General features: G+C 39.3%; 1 pseudogene; it reads right to left on the minus strand.

Annotated features, from left to right (window-relative positions):
* LOC129015803 (cyclin-Y-like protein 1B) overlaps positions 1–13,513 on the minus strand; it is a 30,125-nt pseudogene extending 16,612 nt beyond the window's left edge.
* Between the last annotated feature and the right edge of the window lie 11,223 nt (positions 13,514–24,736).

Consider the following 24,736-nt stretch of genomic DNA (forward strand, 5'->3'; position numbering starts at 1 on the left):
AAAATAACAAGTATTTGTTGTGTATAATAAAGCTAATGCTTTCAAGCTAAAAATCAGGACTTGGAAAACACATACCTACTACTGTGAGCTTGACAGCATGTAAATATTTGAAGACATTTTTATAATCATTGTGATACTAATGAAAGTGAGTTTTTGACACTATAGATGAACATGAATTAATATTTTCCAAATAGCCAATGCATAATATTATAAAAGCCAGTAAGCGGAAAGATCCATTTATTGTACAAGAAAGATCAGTGAGTATTAGTGAGTATTAGTGGAATGAATTCATCGATATGTACAATCCCATTATAACTATTTTAATAAATCAGCACTTGTGAAGTTTTGGTGTGGCTAAAGAATACCCACAATTACCTGAAAGCTTTAAAAATACACATTTTTCCTACTATATATTTGTATGAGCCTAGTTCATCTTTTTCTTTCTTCTTTACAATAAATTGCAAACAAGGCATAAACAAATACATTTTGAGACCCTCAATAATTTAAGAGATAAAAGAGTCTTACAAAAACCCACAAATGATTCACTTTAATACTGTAAAATAAACACTCTACAGCTTATATCTACTGTTATGACCTAATAGTGTGTGTCATATTATACAAAGTGATGAGCTGGAGTAACAAGGCAGGTTTTCAAAGAGCTCACCTGTGCTTTATGTTGTAACATATTGCCAAAGTCACACTGTGGAGGGAAAAATATATTTGTAAGAACTGATTTTATCATTTGTTTGGCCTGAAGATATGTTTTTAAAAGGGGGAGAAGGGAACCCTCTCAGTGGCCGTGAAATCATCTTGTTTGAAACAGTACTGTATGAGCACTTTTCTTTTGTTTTAGCTCTCTGGCTTTATAGCGAAAATAGGAGAACCAAAATGCTAAGCAATATGCTGTTAGAAGATGTTTCTGCTGATGGTTATTATATATAAATAATTACATATTTTCCCTGTCATTTGCTCTTCCATCCATAGAACCTTTCATCCTGTGCAAGTCACTTACATCTATGTGTACATATGCTTCTATTTAGGCCATACAGTAATGTTTTGCTTTTTAAGTGGCTAAGCCCTGCATTTCAGCTGATTTAGTTCACCATCACCTACTCACCCATTTGTCATTATTTCCATAAAAGCACATAATGAATGTGCTTTACACCAAATAAAGTAATTTAAAATCACCTATGCATAATTATTAGCAGAAAATTTATTGGTAAGCATAATGCACACAAAAATTAATGACACTTTTAGCTCTCCTGATATAAGCAGCACTAAATACACAGTGTAACTCTGCATCATACAATGTTCATGACAGGTATCTCCACATTCGTTTAAACAAAATATTAGTGAACAAATACAACTCTTCAGATGTATGTTACTGTGGTCCTAAGTCATCCTCAGATGGTGTGTGTCAGCAAACGGGCTTCTCTTGGATAAGTTCTGTGCTTCCATTTGCCCTCAGCCTTTAAAATGAGGCTCATAATAATTTGAGAAGGCAAATTTGAGTTGTAAAAAGTAGGCCTTAGAACATTATGAGTATCTAAGATGGATATTTCTATAGTGCCTCAAACAGTTTCATCTCCAAATTGATTTCAAAATCACAGAATTTGAAGTTACATGCTGAAAAGACCACTGAACCTTACATGACACTCCATGAACCACCCATTTTACAAATAAGAGAACCAAGGCTTCAAACTGATTTGCCCAAGGTCCCCACATAGTGCTTTTGTGAACTGCAGGTGTTCAAGAAACACTATGGTAAGGTTTAAATTTAAGCATATGCACACGTATATAGAAATGACTTGCACAGACGAAAGGCTCTATGGGTAGAAAGAAGAGCAAATGACTGGGAAAACGTGTAATTTATACATGAGAACCATCACTCCTCCATGCAAAGGAAGCAGTGATCCCCATGTTTGCTGCACACTGGATCACCCGAGGAGCTTTAAAAACAGCCTTACTGCCAGCTGGAGACATTCTGATTTAATTTGCATTGGGTATGATTTGGGCATCAGGGTTGTTGGCAAAGTTCCCCAGGTGATTCCAATGTGCAGCAGTTTGGGAATGACTGAGTTAGGGTTAATGTCAGAATCATCTGGGATACTTTTATCCATATAATGATGCCTCACATACTTAAACATTTTACTAAAAGGCTTGTGAGTGCCCAGAGATGGAAGGAATGTGGAGCTGGGAAGATGCATGTGTTTGCAGACATATATTTTGAAGAAACATGTATATGTGATTCTAATATGGCTCACTCATCCCTTTGAGAACAGTGGACTACTAACCATGAAAAACATTTTTCAAAATCTTTCCAAAAAGCCAATTTGCTCTATTAATTTGCTCAGTAAACCTTCATTTCATCAAAAGTAAATATACCAAATGATCCCTTCTAAAATTTGAGAGCAAATTAAAACTAACTGTACTTCAAAAACAGACTTCTAGGCCAGGCTGGTAGCTGGTGCCTGTAATCATAGCACTTTGGGAGGCTGAGTTGGGTGGATTGCTTGAGCCCAGGAGTTTGAAATCAGCCTGGCCAACACAGGAAAACCCCATCTCTAAAAAAGAAAAAAAATCCTATTTTAAAAAAAACTTATAAGAATTAGACTATGCTGGAAGAAAAAGAAGAACCTCTACTTGTTTAAGCAAGGTGAAGCTTAAAAACTACTTTTGAATTGCATACTGAAACATCAGAATCTTTTGAAATCAGAAGAAACTAGGGACTCTAGCCAAAACACAGTGGCTTTTTACTTAGGGCTGAATACAAACGTTAGGTGATGACTCCATAGAGGCCAAACCTCAGGATTTTAGACATAGGTGGAGTCCAGTTCCTGCTGAAACAGAATTTGATCTCGATAATTGTTATACATGAGAGAGGAAAGTGACATTATTATGAGCATAAATTTACCATTTTTAATTAAAGTGGAAATTACTGACAAATTAGCTTAAAAAGCTAGTACATTAGAAACAAAATTAACCTTGTAAGCGAGTCATGTTTATAGACTGGAAAGTTAAGTTAGGGATAAGGACATTAGGCTAAGATAGTAGTTCTCAAACTGTTTTCCCAAAAATCAACACTCATAATCTAAGGAGATGTTAATAATATTCCCTGGACACCTCCAATGGAACTGGGCTTTGTTGTGACTTTTTAAATAAACTTGAACCCATCATTCAAGGGTGTTTTGAAAAGGCATGTCTGATTGTGGCCTATGAAGTGCTCATGCATGATGGGAAAATGTAAATGCAGATACACTATGGTACCACTGGAGGACAAGCCGTTCCTTCTTCCAAGAGTAGTTTCCAAAGTAGTACCCATCGTCTTAGCTGTGTAGCCCATAAAGAACTAATAATTTTTCCCAGAAACAGCCAATAAAAGGCGCTTCTCCTTCCCATTAGGTTCAACATTCTCATAACATGAATGCATCGAATAAATAGCTATGCTTTTTCTGGGATTGCTTATTTGCTGTCTGGCTTTTCCTTCTACCACACAGCATCGAAGGTTAAAAGAGAAACAGAAAATTCACATTTAGGTCCCAGAAATCCATATATCATTGACATCAATTTCTTAAACTGCTTGCTGAAAAGGGCAACCAAATGGCTGAAATGACAGAGGATGGCCGGGATGCTTTTAGCATATGGGGGTCTGTCACTCGGCCCTTGGCAGCCTCGTTGTACTCACCTTTCTAGTGTGTGTCTAAGATCAGGCTGGCTGACTGTGCTGTTACCTAGCAATATGGTGGAACATGAGGAGTATTTTCTGTCAAGATGCCATGGAGGTATCTGAAGGAGAAGGAAGATAGAGAAAAATGTTTACAGCAGGCTGAACCTACAAAAGTGTGGGCTTTTTTCCTTAGTCAAAATGTCAAACAATAAAGCATTAAGGTATTTCTTACGCCCCATGACCTGCCTGAGTGTGGTACCGTGAGCAGCTCTATGGGAAACTCATTGGAGGTGCTTAACTTCCGCAGATGATGTTTGAGGAATGGGTTATAAAACGCCGCCCTTGCTATGATACCAATCATCAAAACTGGCAAGCCTCTATTATGAACTCCCTTTATAAATAATGGGAAAAGTTTAAAATAACATTCCATGTTTTTTTATTATGCAGTAAAAGGCAGCTGAGATTTTCTATTTCTGTTATTCATTAACTACAACAAAATGTCATACATTAAATAATATTGGCACAAGACCATTTTTATTGCAGTAAATAAAGACCTCATACTACATTCACTAAGTTACTAATCCTAAGTGTACTCATTCAAGAGACAGTGTGATGGAACCAGCGTTTTAGAGTCAGAGACCCTGTGTGCCAGGGCGGCTCAGTGACCAAACAAGTGAGGGGCTATAGGTCTCTCTGGGCCTATTTCCTTGGGGGAAGATAGAAAAAGTACTGCTTTAAGACTCTCTCACATCTAGAAATCAGATGATGAAAACAACTACGGGAATTTAACTTTCACTTCATGTTTACGTAAGACTGCTATTACATGACTCAAATGAGAACTTCCGAGAATACTTTACATTCATTTCAAAAGTTGATTGATTTTATTCTGTAAGTTATTTGACACACATCATGGCACTGTCCTGCCTCATTCATGCTGCTCTCTGCCCAGAATACCTATTACTTTCCCCCTTGTCCCAGCAAGCTTCACCTCCTCTGCCTTCTGGGATCCCTCTGCCAGCAGCCACATCACAAAACACTTCCAGTTTTGTGTACTCGTCAGTCTAATTCACTGCGTGTTACATGATAGCAATTGCCTGCAGAGGATCCCCCTGGTGAGAAAGTAAGCCTCTCCAGGGGAGGGAGGGCCCTTCCTCTCCTAACCGCAGCTGCTGAGCACAGAATGTGGGAGAAATTCAGGAGTTCAATAAATGCTTGACAAGTTATTTAAATCAGTTACAATTTGGAAGGTAAGTCTTCCTGCAGTTACACATCGGTGAAAATTTATCTGCAGTGCTATCAGAGAGGTGACAGTGAACCTTTTGAGCCCTCTAGAAAATAAACTATCTCTAAAACACTCTAAACGTATCTGTTCACTTGTCAAGAGTGCGATAGCCACTATGGAAACTGCCTCATTTATGTTAAGAAAATGCATTTCCTGGCTGGGTGCGGTGGCTCACTCCTGTAATCCCAGCACTTTGGGAGGCTGAGGCGGGTGGATCATGAGGTCCGGAGTTCAAGACCAGCCTGGCCAAGATGGTGAAACCCCGTCTCTACTAAAAATACAAAAATTAGCCGTGTGTGGTGGCAGGCATGCCTGTAATCCCAGCTACTCAGGAGGCTGAGGCAGAGAATTGCTAGAACCCGGGAGGCGGAGGTTGCAGTGAGCTGAGCTCATGACACTGCATTCCAGCCTGCGTGACAGAGCAAGACTCCATCTAAAAAGAAAAAAAATGCTCTTTCTTAAAAATAATGGCAGTAACCAAATCCTAGTCACCAAATAGTTGAAGAGATCAATAGCATTATTTAAAACCACAAAATACCAATTATTGTAGCTTTAAAAAAATAACTCAGATGAGCCTTCCTTCCTCCTATTGGGATATGCTTGTCTACATCATGTTATCACACTCTTCCATCAGGGTCTCCCACAAGTACATGAAAGACAGGGTAGGGAGAAGATCTAGTGGTTGTTTATGAAAGTACACAGTATTTAAAAATTGCCTGTAGCCAATAATCAGAAATATCCATACAGTCTAACACCATTTTGCTTGTTTCAGATGCTTTTTACTATAAATTCACTTACTACTTAACAAAAATCCCAGATGTTTTTGAACAATATTACTATTTGAAGGACAAAATTCTCCTTCAAGGTAGAAATGTTTTAACTCTAGCTAAACTCTTATGTCTCTTAAGCTATTCTATTAATATATATACTTTACATTAACAGTGTATGTGTGTCAATGTACATACTATTATTGCCTCAAAAAACAAATATAGCATGAAAAATGAAAATGGACTCATTGAGATACTTTCATTCAAAGTCAAAGAAGGTATCCCTTAAGGTCACTAGTATTAGGGGTAATACTACGCCATAACAAAAGTTGTTTCTGAGGAAAAATCCATATATGAGAATAAAAAGAAGAGAAAAAAAATGCACCAAAACATAGACTAGTTGGTACAGCTTTAGGTGATATCTGTCCCCATTTTGTTCTATTTAAAATTTCGTATAAGGAACACATATCTGTTTGTGGTTTTTTTTTTTTTTGGAAGTCTTTCTCTGTTTCCCACCCTGGAGTGCAGTGGCCTGACTCAGCTCACTGCAACCTCCGCCTCCCAAGTTCAACCAATTCTCCTGCCTCGGCCTCCTGTGTAGCTGGAAATACAAGCGAGTGCCACCATGCTGGGCTAATTTTAGCCAGGCTGGTCTCGAACTCCTGGCCTCAAGTGATCTGCATGCCTCAGCCTCTCAAAGTGCTGGGATACAGGTGTGAGCTACCATGCTCAACTCTCAAGATCACTTTTTTCTCCCCACTTTTTTTACAAGACATGTTTTAGATATTTTTAAAATAATGACTTTTAGCTAACTTAAAAATTTCTAACACTTTGTACCCTAACAAAAACAGCTCCATCTATGTTGCACAGCAATGGGACCACATGGCATGTGGAGTTTGAATAGAATTCTTACACAAGGTCTGAGTGGAAAAGTGTAATATGCTTATTGGAGGTATAAATAGAAATTGTCTGAATTAATATCATAATTATGTTGAATTTAAACTTAGATTTACACTTACATAAGGGTTCTAAATTTGGATTAAATATGATGGATTGACCAGAAATTTATTTTCTCTTCCTTCTGAAATCTCATTAGCATTAGTCATAAAATAAACATTATACACAGGACCAGGAGACAGGATTGACGGCACATGATTCTGAGTCAATGCTGCAAGCTGAAAAGCAGATAGAGGAGTGGCAACTGACATGAAAGCACAGCTTTGGAGCTGACAGGGAGTGACTGGAACAGAAACAAGCAATCTTGTTTGTTTTGAAGAACCCAATCCAGGCTCTGAAATCAGAAGCACATGGTACCTGGGAAGGTAGGGTGAAACATACAACAGAAGCCAGCAAGGTCAACTGTAAAGCTGTGCTTAGAGCCCCAAGTCCACCTCCCCTCCCATCTTATAAGGAATCTGTATGCACATTCTCTGGATATATTATACCTGAGGGTTTCTGGGCTCAGAGCTACTAGGGCTGAAACCTAGGAAATGGGATTAAATTGCACACACAAATGGAAACTCCACCTTCCTTCTCAACCCTGCTTCTAGAAAGCCAGCAGCCATGCTTGCACTGCCCAGGCAGAAAATTAGGAGACCTTTCTCAGAAGAAAACTGAACCATTGTAAAGAAAATACCCTCATACTCTCATATAATACACTGATGTCCCCCAAAAGAAAAGCTGGCTTGACCTCAAAATCCCCACAATGAGACCCCTTAGTGAACAAAGGTCCTGCTTCCAAATAGAAAAAGCCTAAGACCACCACCCATCTGAGAGAAGCCTTCAATGAGAGATCAAAACAACAGGAAAAAGGAAGTCTTGGGACCAGTAAAAATTCTGGAGCAAAACTTTTTTTTAAAAAAATCTTAAAATACCCTTAAGGAGATAAAAAAAATTCAATAGAAGGGTTAGCACAGAAAGTTAAAGAATCTCTAAGAAGCAGAACAAAAGACAAACTGGAAAATAGGAGGGGAAGAAATTAAAGATCAATGCAGAAATACTGGTCTAAGAGGCCCAACATCTGAATCATAAGGATACTAAAATAATAATAATAAAACAGAGAAAATAAGAAAATTCTCTAAAAGAGATAGTCTGCAGGCTTAATGGCCGCAATAAAATAAAAGGTCCCCACAAAGCTGTATTGTACAATTTCAGAATCCCAGGAACAGAGAAGATCCTAAAAAGCTCAAGAAATGTAAAAATTGGTTACATATGATGCATCACACAAAGGCAATAGTTTCAAGAACAGTATAATGAAAACACAATAGAGAAATGTCTTCAGAGCCATGAAATTTAGTTTTCACTCTAGAATTTTATACTCTATAACAAAGGAGGGGTTTTGAGAGAGGCTAGATCTCTATACATGTGTGTCCATGAGCCTTTCCTCGGAAACCGCTCCAGCACCACTGGGGAGTAACACAAGGCAGAGGGCAATGCACAGTCTAGGACTCACTGATCCAACATGAGTGGGCGCAGAAGAGTTCAGAGAGGGCTCCCAGGTAAACAGGCCCAGGACAGCCGAGGGAAACATAGTCTATCCTGGAGGAGGATAACCAAAGGCCAAGGAAAGTTGCTCCAATAAAAAACACGCAACATATGTTTTAGCAGATCAAACATTATTTTTGATAGGCATGTGACAAATGTTACAACACTTGGGGAAGAATAGCTGTCAAAAAAGAGGCAAAGGAACATAGTCAGAAAATTAATTCCATACACAAAATAATGAAGGATATGAAAACAAAGAGGCCAGCTGGGGGGTAATGGTCGCATTTGGCTTTATGAGCTATCATGGGCTAGGAAAAGGGGGGTTATCTGGGAGAAGTACAGAAGTGTTCAGATTTCAGAAATACTTAAGAGAAAAAATGAAGGATGTACAAGGAGGAGGCACAGTCAGAACACTATATGACTCAGCAGTGAATAATATGTGCATAGTCATAATCATGTAAATATCAATGAGTGATTGAATTAAAAATGTGTTACAGGTGGAAGAAACAGAGAGAGAAATAAGGTCACAGTGGAGTGAGGAAGCTACGCTTTCACCTGCTATGACAGGAAGTCAGCAGAAAGTGTTGAAGAAAGTGGACCTAGCTATTTTTAATTTTATTTGAATACAAAAGATTAAATATTTAAGGCAGATATTTATATCACAACCAAATTGTGTAACTTAAATGTCAGACACCCTTAAAAATGGGCACAGTAAGCTAAAGACTTTCCTGCATAAATCTGATACTTAGGAAAATAGAAGAGATTTAGAAATTCCATCAAAAAAGGATCATGCTAACAGCACTGGCTCCCTGTTAAATATTTAAAGAATCATGAAAGATTTTTAATTCAAACAATTAATGTCTTAACTTTTCAAAAGCTTACTTACATAATATAGGTGAGAGCTCCTCCTCTTTTCTTGCACTAAGAATGAAAAAATAACTAATCAATTCCGGTATAAATACCATAGAATAAAAGTAGTTGCTGATCATCTGATTATCACTATATAAAATGAGATAAAATTCCATTCTTAAAAATTCTTACCAACAGAATTTATAATTTAAATAATCTGGCATGATGAATCTCGTAAAGTAAAATCTAAAAATATAGTTTTACTTTTTGACCTAACAGATATTTTATTACACAAAAATGAAAGAATACCCATGTAAACAAGGAAAGGCAAAACGAATTAGGCAAGTGTGTGCCCTGAAAATCTCATGTTGAAATGCAGTGCCCAGTGTTGGACTTGGGGAAGTGTTTGGATCACAGGGGCAGATCCCTCATGAATGGCTTAGCGCCATCCCCTTGGTGATGAGTGAGTTCCTGCTCTGAGTTCATGCATAATCTTCTTGGCTTTTTGTTATTGTTGTTGTTGTTGTTCTGAGATGGGGTCTCACTCTGATGCCCAGGCTGGAGTACAGTGCCGTGATTATGGCTCACTGCAACCTTAACCTCCTAGGCTCAAGTGATCCTCCCACCTAAGCCTGCAGAGTAGCTATGGCTGCAAGCACGCACCACCACACCTGGCTAATTTTTAAATTTTTTGTAGAGACAGGGTCTCACTATGTTGGCCACAGCTGGTCTCAGACTCTGGCCTCAAGTGACCTGCCTGCCTCAGCCTCCCAAAGTGCTGGAGTTACAGACATGAGCCACCACACCTGGCCTGATCTGCTTGTTTAAAAGCAGGTGGCACCTCTCACTCTCTCTTGCTCCTTCTCTCACCATGTGAGAGATGCTTTCACCTTCCACCATGATTATTAGGTTCTTGAAGCCCTTGCCAGAAGCAGATGCAGCACCATACTTCCTGTACAGGCTGTAGAACTGTGAGTCAATAAAGCCTCTTTTCTTTATAAATTATCCAGTCTCAGGTACTCCTTCATATAAATGCCAAAATACAGGACAAATGAGAAAGTTAGCTAATAAAAAATTTACCTATTGTATGTCTGAACGCCTAGGCAGTAGTGTTTTCTGATTCTACATTTACACATAGCTTACTTTCATTACCAGGATCTAATAGCTGACAGCTCTAAGAACCAGTTTCTGGCCAGGAGCCAATCTCCAGATGCACTAGAATCCCTGCAAGCATCCCAAATGACTTATCAGTCATCTACTAATATGTTACCAAAAAAATTAATGGGTCTTTACACAACTGAAAAGTAGCCTCTCTTGAACTCAAATGTTAAAATGAGTGTCCAACCTAATTGAACATGGTATCCTCAGCACACAAAATCATTTTTTTCTAATACAGGTCCAAAGAATAAAAGCTACAAGGGGGACTTGGGCCACACTTTGTTCTCCACAATGCCTCCTCCTTTGAAGTTGAACTGGTCTCACTGACACACATTTCTCACTGCTGAAGAGACAGGGGCATGGGGTAGGTTTTCTTCTACTTCCATGCACTCTGTGTGTGAGAAGCCCATGGCTCTGGAAGAAACTGAGAAATACAACAATCCTAACCAGAAGTTACCAGCTCAAGACAGGGAAAGTCCACACAAACTAGGAAAACGCAGGGGAGAAACCCATTTTTTACTGTGCTGCATTACTTCAGATGTTATTATAGAACCCCCACTTCTTGTATTCTTGCTGGTGAAAATAACTGAAAAACATGGTGTATGGCTTTTTTTGAAAATAAAGTAAGATTTAGCAGAATGTTACAAAAAATAAGCAGGAGTACAGAAAACTCCTACAGTTCTAATTCTCATCCTAAAACAAGCAGGATGTGGAAACTTTACACTAGTTTCACACACTAAGGCTAACCTGGAAAACAGCACAGGCCATGTTTTCATTTCCATTACATTCGAATGAATAAGTTCTGAGTAGCATGAACATGGATGTGATAGGCTCATGTGGTTAGAGCACTGTGTAAAAAGGAGGCCAAAATCACAGATCCAATCTAGAACAACGGATTCTTTTGATTTGTTCAAGTGAAATCTAAGCTGTAGCCTAAATCCTATCACTCATCATTAAAATGTACTCTTTGGAGCAAGCAAAAAATGGCAAAGATGTATGAAGAAAAAGGCATAAATCCATGACTACTACATTAAATCATGTGGCCAATTAATTGCATTGATAAAAATGTCACCAATTGTGTAAACACAAAGTCTGCATGTTTCCATGAACAGTGACAACTAAAGGAAATTATGTCACACATCAAAATTAGACAAGTAAATATATGAAAAGTTGAAACATTTTTAACTAATATCTGAGTTCCTCAAATATGTTCTGTAATACACAAAACAGAAAGTTTGTAGTTTTTTGCTTGGAGGAAGAAACAATATTGTCTTACCACTCATTTGATATTTTCTCAGGAAGAGTGTGCTTTCCCTTGGAAGGTCAGAAGCAAAATCTGTAGAGGAAGAAGAAAGAAAAATGTAATAGTTTAGGTGAGTAGAAAAGATTCTTTTTAAAGCTACACATCCATTTTAATCACTTTTAATAGTCTTGAGAAAAGTTTTTAGCAATAAATGTAAAGAAAACAAAGGCCACAATGTCCCAATTCTACTGGAGAATGCAAAAACCACAGAAGTTCTCCACGTATGTGGAATAAAACCAGGCTGTTTCTGGGACTTCTTTTTAAAACTTGCACCTAAACTGATGCAACTTGTAGATGAATCATACACATGCCTTCCTCCCTCTACTTATCAAATATACCCACCCTCCTCTATGCTGCTATTAGAAGCTCATTTCAGGGAAAGTCTCAAGCAGCAAGTGATGCTGTGGTCAATTAGTGTCAGACACTGGCTCCATATATCAAATGTGTAAAAACAAAGAGCTGTTTTAGGCAAAAAACAATTTTGTAAAGAGACAAGGTCTCACTCTGTTGTCTGAGCTGGAGTGGTGCAATGGTGCCATGGAGCCAGCACAGCTCACTGAAGCCTCAAACTCCTGGGCTCAAGTGATCCTCTTGCAGCTGACACTGTAGGTGCAAGCCCCCATAGCTGGCTAAGTTTTAACCATTTTTTTTTTTTGTAGAGACAAGGTGATATATAAGACATACATGAAAATGTGTTATAAATCCTAAGGAATGATATAAAGAGTCTATTTTGGGCTCTCATCCAACACTACCCATCTACTACCTAGTGTGTAAAACCACTCAGGGCCTTACCTTAAACCACCAAACAAGGAAAAACTTTCACAAGTACTTGCATGCTTTATGTATAAAGGTACAACTCATTCACATACTATCTTTGTTCATTCTTTCACAATTTTTGAATATTCCAAGAGTACAGTTCTTTCCAGTTACAAAGGCACATTCATCATGAAGCTTAATTATTCTAACGTTTAAATAAATTAAGAGGCCAATCAAAGTTTAAACAGAAGAGCTGTGAGACACTTCCTCTATAGGAATGAAATCTGTAGTGTACATTTTCTATTTTGAAAACTTAGTTTTTGGCCAGCCTCTGGAGATGAGAAAGGGGCCAGAACTGGGCACTGGGGTAGGGAGGAGGAGAGAAACCACCAGATGCTGCAAGGAAAAAGAATTGGGGGTCGGGGGGAGGGTGGGCAGGCACGAAGCAAGGCCAGTCCTCCTGCCTGGTCCGGTCCCTGGGCTGGGGGCAGCAGGGAGGAGCCCAAGGCTGTGGATGCCTCTAGCCGGGACCTTGGGTCAGTGACGGCCAGAGGCGTGCCTGAGGGCACAGTATCAGCCGCCTCCTTACCTTTGGGCATCCCCTGGTCGCTGATATGCTGCAGGTCATGGCCCTTTTGGGCTCCGAAATCCGACGGAGCAGGCTCTACAGCAGTGGGGTGTGGCGCTACTGCCACCTCCACCTCCGTGATGTTGTAGCTGCAAGTCGGTTCTGCCCACCGCACCCTGTGCTGTCTTTGCTTGGGGCTGGCATTAGGGAGCAGCATGTTCCATCTGTGGCGGCTCCGCTCTTCTCTGCCTTGGCCTGCACCTTTGCTTGATGCTGCCTCATAGATGTCATTGCTGCAGGACAGCTCTCCAGACCTCCTGCGCTGGCCCCGCTTGGGGCTGGCGTTGGTGCACAAGCAACAGCTCAGCGTGTTCCCCATGGGGTAGCTCGGCTCCTGTCCAGCAGCTTGGGCCTTCCCTTGCTTCCAAGTCTGCAGAGCTCAGCACTTCCACCTCTTCCCAGCAAAGGTACACTGGCAGGGCCAGTCCCTGGCAATGGGGCTGCACCCCACTAGCAGCCTGCACCTCGCCTCAGACGCCTTCCCTGAGCTGACTTGTCTGCATGGGTCCCTTGGGAACCTGCTTGGTTTATTTAGAATGGGTCTAGATGCAACAAGCTGTAATTGCGAGGAAGACTGCACAGAGGGAGCTCCTCCTCCTTCCACTGCTTCCCACCAACTGAAGGAGGTTGCCCTGCCAACCGCCAGAGCTCCCTCCTGGTTCTCAGGAACCAATCAGGCCCAGAGTCCCTTCCACGCACTCCCGCCTCCATTGTGATGTGGGAGCCTAGGCAAGTGGCTCACTAGGCCCCGCCCTGCTGGCAGCCCTGCCCCCAGCTTTCATTCATTGCTGGCTGCTGGGAGCTTTCGGATTTCTCCACTGTGAGGAAGATCTTATGGTTTCAGCAAAGGAAGAGGCTTATGTAAAAGAAAACCAGGCCAGGCGCGGTGGTTCACATCTGTAATCCTAACACTTTGGGAGGCCGAGGCAGGGGGTCACGAGGTCAGGAGATTGAGACCATCCTGGCTAACATGGTGAAACCCCGTCCCTACTAAAAATACGAAAAAAAAAAACAAAATAGCTGGGTGTGGTAGTATGCACATGTAGTTCCAGCTACTCAGGATCTGAGGCAGGAGAATCACCTGAACCCAGAATGCGGAGGTTGCAGTGAGCCGAGATTGCTCCACTGCACTCCAGCCTGGGTGACAGAGCAAGACTATGTCTCAAAAAAAAGAGAATAGAAAAGAAGAGAAGAGAGGGGAGGGGAGGGGAAAGGAGGAGAGGAGAGGAAAGAAAACCACCACATAATAAGATTTTAAATGTGATCCTAATTGCTTTTATTTATTTATTTTTTTAGATGGAGTGTCACTCTTGTTTCCCGGGGTGGAGTGCAATAGCACAATCTCAGCTCACCATAACCTCCACCTCCTGGATTCAAGTGATTCTTCTGCCTCAGCCTCCCAAAGTGCTGGGATTACAGGTGTGAGCCACCATGCCCAGCCTGCGATTTTTTTTTTTAAGAGACAGGGCCTCACTTTGTCACCCGGGCTGGAGTACAGTGGTGCAATCATAGTTCACTGCAGCCTTTAACTCCTGGTTTCAAGCAATCTTCCTACTTCTACGTTCTGAGTAGCTGGAACCACAGATGTGTGCCACCATGCCTTCCTAATTTCTAAAATTTTTTAGAGATGAGGTCTTGCTATGTTGCTCTAGCTGGTCTCAAACTCCTAGCCCCAAGCGATCTTCCCACCTCAGCCTCCAAAAGTGCTGGGATTACAGGCAGGAGCCACCACAGCCAGCCTAAAATAAATTTTTAAGAAGCAGCTTACAACTTCCATTAACGCATGGAAAGTAAACATTGGAAATATGGCTGCCCAGAAATCCGCAAATGTGATAATGGCTAAAGGCTACTCTGTGTAGCAAATTTGAGGCTAAGAAATTTTGTGGGATTGCAACCACTGTAATAATGCATGAGAGGATCATTTGCCTCATAAGATATGTTTAAAATCAAGAGGTTCATAATCAATAGCTTAAAAACAAGTCAAACTCAGATTTCTTGTACCCCATGTAATTCTGGAGAATAAATGGTTCTGGAGCAGGCTAGCAAATTTGAGGCTAAGAAATTTTGTGGGATTTCAGCCACTGTGATAATGCATTAAAGGATCATTTGCCTCATAAAAGATGTTTAAAAATCAAGAGGTTCATAAAAAATAGCTTAAAAAGAAACTCATATTTCTTGTACCCCATGCAGTTCTGCAGAATAAATGGTTCTGGAGCTGGGGCAATGGGTGGGGTAAAGTAATAAACAACTCTTTTTTATGCTTATTTTGGAAGTCCCACCATCTACAGCATTTAACACAGGATCAGACAAAAAGTTCCCAGCACATATTTAGATTCACTGGTTGATGGCCATCATCAAAATGGCTGCTCTTGTCCACAATCTTGTTCAGCCAGATTCCAAATCTTAATCTGAACAAGAAAATTCCTACTGGAATCTGAGTATCCATGAACATATTTACTGGTGACTGGTACAAATAATAAATCTTATAACATTCAAAGCAATTTAAAATGTAAATATTTTTAATCTTTGTCAGTTGGAAAGGCAGAAAACTTTAAAATTATACTCCCCAAAGCAGCATTTTCCATAACAGTGAAAAGATGGGAACAACCCAAATATCTATCAATGGATAAATAGAGGAATAAATAAATTGTTGTATGTACATAAGTGGAATAGTACTAGGCCATAAAAAGAAAGTACTCATGCCTGGCTATGGAATCAATGTAGATTGCTACAACTTGGAAGAACCTCCAATATATCATGCTAACTGAAAGAAGTCAGGCACAGAGGGGCACATATTGCATAATTCCTGTTATATGCTATATCAAGAATAGGCAAATCCATGCAGATAGAAAGCAGATTAGGCCCCTATTCACTTATTGGTCTCCTCTGTTCCAAAAGACTCCCAGAGGCTCCTCTGGGGCTTCCATCATCCTGTGACCTGTAGGTACTAGGAGATCTGTTGGGAGACCATTCAGATACTGCAGAAGCTGGGAAATTGACTAGTGGCCTTTGAGGATGTGGCTGTAACTTCACCCTGGAGGGGTGGGCTTTGCTGGATCCTTCCCAAAAGGGTCTCTATAGGGAATGTGATGTGGGAAACTTTTAGAAACATAGCTTCTATAGGAAACAAATGAGAAAACCAGACCACTAAGGATCAGTGCAAAAATTCTTGGAGAAATCAAAGAAGTCATATGGTAGCAAGACTGTGTGAAAGTAAAGAAGGTAGTCAGCATGGAGAAATGTTCAGCCACATTCCAAATTTTAATGTGAACAAGAAAATTCCTACTGGAGTAAAGCTGTTGTGAGAATCAGGAGATTGGAGAGATCAATAGGTAGAATAGGAGGACTTTTTTGAGTGCACTCAGACCTAGGGGATTAATATCAAGGGATTGGGCCTAGAACAAAGACAGGACTTGAATTTTATACACACTTCTAAAAGAGGGTTGGCTAGTTTGAAGCAAGCTTACAGTGGCGTGAAGTGTAGTGGAGCAAAAGCGAGTGTACAGAAGCAGAACAAAGGCAGTTAATCAAGCTGTGACAGGTTCATAACTCAGAATTACATGTGACTCTTGCTATGCGGCCTAGATGGCTGTTATCTAGGTTTGCTCAAGTCCCTTGCACGAGCTTATCTCATAACCTTTGCTATAGTGCCTAGATGGCTGCAATCCAGGCCTGCTCAGGCATGTCTTATGACCTTCACTGTGCTGCTTAGATGAAAAACAGAATACTTGGAGTTAGTAGTTACAGAAAACAGGAATCTATAAACTCATAAATTTTCTCATACTATAGGGGAAAGGAAAATAAAAACAATTTGTTTTTCTTCTCCTTATATTGAGGGAGTGCTGGGAGACTCTCCAGAGCACATTTCTTGGAGCCCTGGCTTCTTAGATAATGTTATTGAGACTTTGCCTGGGTCTGGAGTTTGCCTGTTACTGCTTTTAGGATGAGTCAACCTAATACAGAAGCTTGTTTTTTTTTTTTAAGCTTGTTTTTCTCTTTTTATTTCTCTTTTTATTTTTATATTTCTCTTTTATTTTTCTTTCTTATTTTTTTGTCTTTTTATTTTCTTATTTTGTTTTCTTCTTTTTAATTTCCTGCCTCAAAGCCATGTAAAAGCAGTGTGTGTAGAAACACCTTCACCTGCCATTCTTCCCTTTGGAGGCATATCATACCTAATTCTGGACAAAAATCAGAGTGTGACGAATGCAGAGAGAAGACATACACATGTAAACAATGTGGAAAAGCCTTCTTTTCTCACCAGTGTCCAAGGACACATGGTAACACACACTGGAAGCTGATATTATAAATGTACAGTATGTGGGAAAGCCTTTGATTTTCCCAATTCATTGCAAATCCGTGAGAGAACTCACACTGAGAGAAACCCTATACATGAAATCAATGTGGAAAGCCTTCAGTTTTTCCAGGTCCTGTCAAATACATGAAAGAATTCACAGTAGCAAAAGACTGTGAATATAGGGAATGTAGGAAAAGATCCATTTTTTCCTCTGTCTCTTAAAATACATGAAAAGATTCACACTGGAGAAAAATTCTATAAATGTAAGAAATGTGGTAAAGCTTTCAGATATTTCAGTTCCCTTTATAACTGTGAACTATAGCAAAACCCTATCAATATAAGGAATGTGTTAAGGCTTTGCTCATTCCAGACACCTTCATAATCATAATTAAACTCACACTAGGGAGAAACTCTATGAATGTAATTAATGAGATAAAACCTTCAGATACTTCAGCTCCCTCCATTACCATAAAATAATTCATACTGGTGTGAAGCCATACAAATATAAGAAATGTGGTAAGGGCTTCACCCATTCCAGTCACCTGCATAACCATGAAACAACTCATACTGGAGAGAAACTCTATGAATGTAGGAATATAGGAAAGATTTGTTTTTCCATGTTCTCTTAGAAGACATTAAAGTATTCACACTGGCTAGACACCCTATGTGTGTAAGAAATGTGGTAAAGTATTCACTCTTACTTGTTCCCTTTAACTACATGGAAGAACTCATACTGGTGGGGTGTGGTGACTCACACCTGTAATCCCAGGACTTTGGGAGGCCAAGGTAAGTGGATCATCTAAGGTTAGGAGTTTGAGAGCAGCCTGGCCAACATGGCAAAAGCCTGTCTCTACTAAAAAAATACAAGAATTAGCCAGGCATGGTAGCATGCACCTGTAGTCCCAGCTACTCAGGAAGCTGAGGCAGGAGAATTGCTTGAAACTGGGAGGCGGCAGTTGCAGTGAGCCAAGATCACGCCATTGCATTCCAGCCTGGGAAACAGAGAGAGACTCCATCTCAGAAAAAAAAGAAAAAAGAAAAACAGAAAAGAAAGAAAAGAGAACTCATACTGTCAAGAAACCTTATAAAAGTAAGAAATATAATCAAGCTCTTATCCTTAGATGTTTAGTTCCAGGAACCAACTCTCATACAGCCTTTCTCAGTTGAGTTTCTATCACTTATAACTGAAGGAATTCTGGCAATGTACTGTAACACAACTATCAGAAGAATAAGGTGGATTTGTATGTACAGATATATTTTTCTGCAATGTATTAAGGGAAAATAGCAACAGCAATTTTCAGAGTGTTGTTACATTATGCCTGTTTTGTTGTTTTTAAAAAATGTATATTTTTCTATTAAATAGTGAGGAAAAAGAGGAGAATGTTCACTTCAACACATATAAGACTTTAAAACATATACATATATATTTAATCACAGAATAAAACAAAATGTTATAAAATTAAATGCTATGCATAAATTTTGCATCAAAGCCCAATTATCAAAATTTATTTCAACTTAATTTCCATAGAAGCCTGTGGAATGTACTTCCCAGAAAGGAATAAGAGTAAAAACAGCAAACTGAATTACAAAGAAACATGAATGACACGGTTCTTATGAGCTCATCAGTGTTTTATTGAACTTTCTTCAATCTCCCTCTGAAAAGCAAAATCCAGAAAATGGTTATTTCACCATCCTTCTATAACTCCACAAAAGTGAAGTATATACACTTGAGATCAAATGATCTCTGGGCAGTTTTTAAAAATATATTCATGTTAGTATCTATGGTGCAATAATACAACAAGAAACTGAGGAAGAGAAATACATCTAAAGAAGCTGAAATAAAATACTCAGATCAAGGTATAGAATTTTGCTACCTGCCGTAAATTCAAGGTCACACTAAGTGTGGACCATAAGGACAGGACACACAATTAGTCAACACAGAAGTCTCTCCTTTTTCCACATCAGTGTTTTAATCTCAAATATCAAATCCATACCCCTCCAGGGCACTCCCTAAATTCCCTATGCTATACCACTGGAGATATTTAACTCTCCATAATTGAGGCAAAATGTACTGCATATAACTTAAATAAGAACAAAGTAGGCCTACTCATTATAACGAATTATGTGAGTAAAAATTAATATAAGCTTAGATTTAAACTAAAATAGAAATGAAATCTGAAAAACTCTATGTTATAAAAAGGAGCAAGGAAGGTATTAATGTTACTAACTTATCTACAAAACCTAAACCAAGATAAAGTAGAAATTCAATTGAAAAACCAATGTGATTTGGGAGGCTGAGGTGGGTGGACCCACTTGAGGTCAGTAACACGCCTGTAATCCCAGCACTTTGGGAGGCCGAGGTGGGTGGATCACTTGAGGTCAGGAGTTTGAGACCAACCTGGCCAAAATGGTGAAACCCCGTCTCTACTAAAAATACAAAAATTAGCCAGGCATGGTGGCAGGTGCCTGTAATCCCAGCTACTTGGGAGGCTGAGGCATGGAATCACTTTTGAACCCAGGAGACTCAGGTTGCAATGAGCCGAGATCATGCCACTGCACTCCAGCGTGGGTGACAAAGCAAAGCTCCATCTCAAAAACAAACTAAAATAAAATAAAATTAAAATAAATACAAAAATAATTAGCTGAGCATGGTGGAATGAACCTGTAACCCCAGCTACTCAGGAGGCTGAGGCAGGAAAATTGCTTGAACTCAGGAGGCGGAGGTTGCAGTGAGCTGAGGTAGCACTACTGCACTCCAGCCTGGGTGACAGAGCAAGACTCCATCTCAAAAAGAAAAAAGTGATTTTTTTTAAGTTGAATAAGTGGTATTTATCTTAAGGCATCACATCTAGAGGCAAAAATTTTAAAAAAGAATAGAAGGTTTTAATATCAACATTTGGCTGAAACTGATGCAGAAATGAACATTACTTTTTAAACCTCTTTGCGATAAGGTTTTTAAAAAGTAAAAATACCTTTCAATGATCAAATAATAAATTTAACACAAATCCTACATTTAGTAGCATCCAAAAAATAAGAATTATTTTTCACTCAAATTTAAGAAACAAATATAACCACACTTCATGGGAAAAAATGTAGTACTCTTTCTAAAGCATAAAAACAGATACCAAAATACCATGTGTTCTTCAATGGATCACATATGCGACACCGACACTATGGGCCATCGTGGGTTTGAAAAGATATAACAGGATTCAATTTTGTTATTTCATCACTATAATCTTAATAATTAGGCATATTAATGTCACACACAGTTTTTAAAATACGAATATTTTTAAAAGCTGTGTTTTACAATATGATACCAAGAACACACAGCAGATACAGGTTGTACAGTTAATCATTTTGACTGTGTCAGTATTATAATCAGAATACTGTAATGGTAAGAGAAAAATACTTTCTTTTGAGACAGGGTCTCGCTCTGTCGCCCAGGCTGGAATGTGGTGGTGCAATCACACCTCACTGCAGCCTCAATCTCCTGGGCTAAAGGATCCTCCAGCCTCAGCCTCCTGAGTAGCTGGAACTACATGCATGCACCACCACACCCAGCTATTTTTTTTTAAATTTATTTTTAGTAGAGACAGGATCTCACTATGTTGCCCAAGCTAGTCTCAAACTCCTGGGCTAAAGTGATCCTCCTGCCTCAGCATCCCAAAGTGCTGCGATTACAAGTGTGAGCCACTGCTTGGCCTGAAAAATACGTTGTTTTTAATCATTCACATTCAGCAATAGTGAAAATACTCTATTTACAACATTGGCTCTGAATAACACATTTCATTTCTGCTTCAAACCTCCTGTGCTGTCTATCGCTGTTTTGATGACTGCATAGCTCAACAGAAAAATGCATCTCATTGACAGTCTCAATAATAAGTCTAATTAGGCAGATACATTCCCAATCACAAAAGCTTTTATTTTAAGACAAGTATTATGCAAATACAGCATAGAAGTCAGACTCACTGTAATTGGGATGAAAAGGCAACTCTAAGAAGAACGCTATACATATGACACCTATTGCATTTTTATGCACTAGTCTTGCATTCCCTTCCTTTCTTCCTCGTCTTTGAAGTGCTAAAGGTAATTACACTAAAAAGTTACTACCAGGCTTAATATGAGAGAACCATGTGTATAAGAAAGCAAGACTTTCAGATAAGCAATCTCCAAATATTTTCTATTTTATATGTGTTTATGATCTTTCTTATAAAGGGGAGTGTTTTATGTGCAACATCTGCAAATGGAAATAAATCTACCTTTCACTCAAGCCCAAATAATCAAATATAAAATACAGATATTACAGCAAACTACAATGGCAACAGTGATTCTTATGGCAGCATGTGCAAAATCCAGTATTTTGCTATCTACTTACATCCCTGTGGTCAGAAAAGAAATGTGCCAAAACTACCTTTCCCACTCCACTTGAACTGGTTCCCCACAATCCCAACAAACATCTCCTGTGACATTAAGTTGTCATCAGCTTGCGTGACCCCAGTTCACTCAACCTTTTCTTCTTCATCTGGCTTTTTTGTGTGGAGGCAGCAATTAGTTCATTTACAATTTTCCCTCGACTTGCTCAGAAGGGTCAGTTCTTACATAAAGCTCCATTTTACCAGTTGCACACTGAATCAGCTCTTCTAGATCCACACTTTCAGCCACATCTGGCTCTCCACCTGTCTGAATTTTAAGTGCTTTATTTTCTGGAGAAACAAACAAATAATAACAAAGTTAAACATACAAGCTAACCCAACTAAAACATATATTTCTACACAGTCTGTTAGAGCTTTCAAGTTTTTTTTGGCAAACGATTTCTGCTGTCCTCTAACTGGATTTTACAAATTGTTTGCCATAAGATTCTCAATGAGCAGCTGCCTTGCTTTCTATGCCAAGGTTCCCTGACCCTCATTCAGGATCACCAATTTTGAACTCTTCCTTTACCCTTTTCATCCCAGAATTACTTTTATTTAACAGACATTTCCTGGATAGTTACTATCTGCTAAGCACTGCGTTAGGAGGTAGGTCTTCAGTTCACTGAATATTTTTTAAATGCCTAGCCCTAACTCACTGACAAGTCAAGGAAGCTGCCACCTTATGGTGTTCACTAGGCTACTGTGGGTATCCCTCATTGCCAGCCACACAGAACCTGAAGCAGGGGTGGCTGCTCCATTTAATGGTAAGAGCTCAGGGTTTTGGGTCATTGCACATGTTCTAACTGTTTGGTCTTCCACATTGAAATTAAAGGCTATTAGACTAAGGACATCCTTTTTCAGATTCAAATTAGGCAGAATTTCAGCTGCTGATCTGTAAGGTCATTCATTTAGGAGTCCACGGTAAGGGTTGGTCCTCTGAAAATGCTAACCACAGTTAAGCCAAAAAGCAAGCCTGAATCTTTGTGTAATGTAGCGGTCATCACTGCACGCCAGATTTTTGCTTCTTGGTGAAAGTTGACCTATTTGTCTCATGGTTTAGAAGGCCCCAGACCATTCCTGGCATAATAACTGCATTGGCCTTTGACCCACTTCCTGAAGTGTTGGTCATGTCTCACCACTATTTACACTTTTAGGATAATAATCAGCTGACTCCAGCCAAAACATGTGTCCCTTGAAGCTCATTCATGTAATATTTTAGGCTTTTGAGACCAATTGCATTTAAATCACATTGTAGCTTTTATCACTAAATCTGTCAACATGGCCAAACTGTTTGATTTTACTTCCTTTTTTCCTTTAGGTTCACACATGTTGGCTACATAATTTGTTGATTGAATGTGACTGACCCCCAGCACCCAAAAATCTCTTCTTGACTGACTCCAAGATGAAGAGAACATCATTGAGTTCTATAGGCATCCATTTTCAAAATTTGAGACTTCTCACTGACCTTTCCTGGACAGGATGTGTCTTTCTTTTCCTAAGCTGCAACTCCAGGCAAATCTTGTTTGTACATTCTCTGAATGGCAGTCCAGCCCAAAGTGGGGTTGTGGTTTTCAACTTAGTTATGGTGAACATTTACCTAGTTCTTGTGTCCATATCATCTGCCTCTACTAGAAAAAAAAATAGTAGAAGACAGTATGGGTGACTAGAATAGAAAAAATGACTACTTAAAATTATAGGTACTGGAATAGCACACATAAATTCTGTGGATGTAGAGGAAAGACAAAAACCCAAAAGCTAAAAGTGAGCAAATTAGACCCAGGAACTACAGAAATGGAGGGAAGTTAATATCTTTTTGTCTTTCTGAATGATCCCTAGTGTGGCCCAGAGAAGAGTTGGGGAGCCCTGTTGGGCCAGAATGAGTAGTAGTATTAGTTAGACCAAATGGTAGAACAGGATGGGTGGGTTCAGTTTCTCTAAGGAATTTCATCCTTTTGTGATGTAGGCATGGAATCCCAGTGAGCATCCTGCACTCTCAGTGTCCAACTGTCTGAAGCCACAGTTGTTTCTGAAGATTGAGAACAATTGCTTTTTGCTGAGGAGACAGCACTCCTGTGACACCTCAGACAGCTGAGGTAAGGTGGATTCTATAGAGCATTAATTCCATTTTCTCCTTCTTCTGTGAGCTGGGATTCTTTCTTCAGTTTTTTACCTAGAGATGAAATTATATTGTCAATATTTGTGTAAAATAGAGATATAAATCTGGCAAGTAGACCCTTAGATGCAACCCTCAGCAGAAATTCTGGTCTGTTTTTCTTCTCACTTTTATTCAATTTTTGTCACAGAAAGATGCCCTGACATGTGGTGTCTCAAGAGTGATTAGAACATTGTACTTCTAGAGGAGTTAGTTGATGGAACATGGCAGAGCTTAGAGTGAGGATTGAAGCTTCTGTCCAAATCTCCCAGGCTATCTATGTGTGGGAGGTGGAGTCATGAAAGACCCTAGAGCTTTGGAAGTGATCATTAAGAGAAAATAAAATCCCTGTAAATTAGAGTACTAGAGAACATATTCATTAGCCACCTTTAGAGTCAGATGCTCAGGGCTGAGCCTGTGTGGGGGGAGCTCAGACCTGGGAAAGCCTCTGATCATGTATGAATGGTGAGGCTTCTGGGCGCATGAGATTGAGTGCCCTTCCTCGGCAGAGCACCACTGAGTGAACAATTGATTTAGGATCAAGCATATGGAGATCAATTTCATTTTGAATTTCTCAAAGACAGAAACGGAAAAGATTATTTTGCACTTTGAAATTGAGTAAGGGTGTCAGAAACTTCAGTAAAAAAGTCACAGGAGGAAACCCTGAAGTCTTATTCATCCCCAGAAACCACCAAAATCCTGATCCAAACTGTAAGAATTCATCTTGTAAAAATTTGATTTTTTTCGCCATATAGATTTATCTTTCATTTGACCTTTATTTAATTACAAGTTTTAATAAATACTTTATATTTTACCTTTATGATAGAAATATCAGATTCTTAAACTCAAAGCATTAATGATGCCTACCCAAGTGTAGTTTTTATTGCCAATTAACTTTCTACTATGATGCAAATTTGTGTGTCCTTCTAAAAACTCATTTGTAAAAATTTAATCCCTGATGTGATAGTTTTAAAACATGTAGCC

The sequence above is a fragment of the Pongo pygmaeus genome, chromosome 18 (genome assembly GCF_028885625.2).
Source record: "Pongo pygmaeus isolate AG05252 chromosome 18, NHGRI_mPonPyg2-v2.0_pri, whole genome shotgun sequence".
Taxonomy (NCBI): Eukaryota; Metazoa; Chordata; class Mammalia; order Primates; family Hominidae; genus Pongo; species Pongo pygmaeus.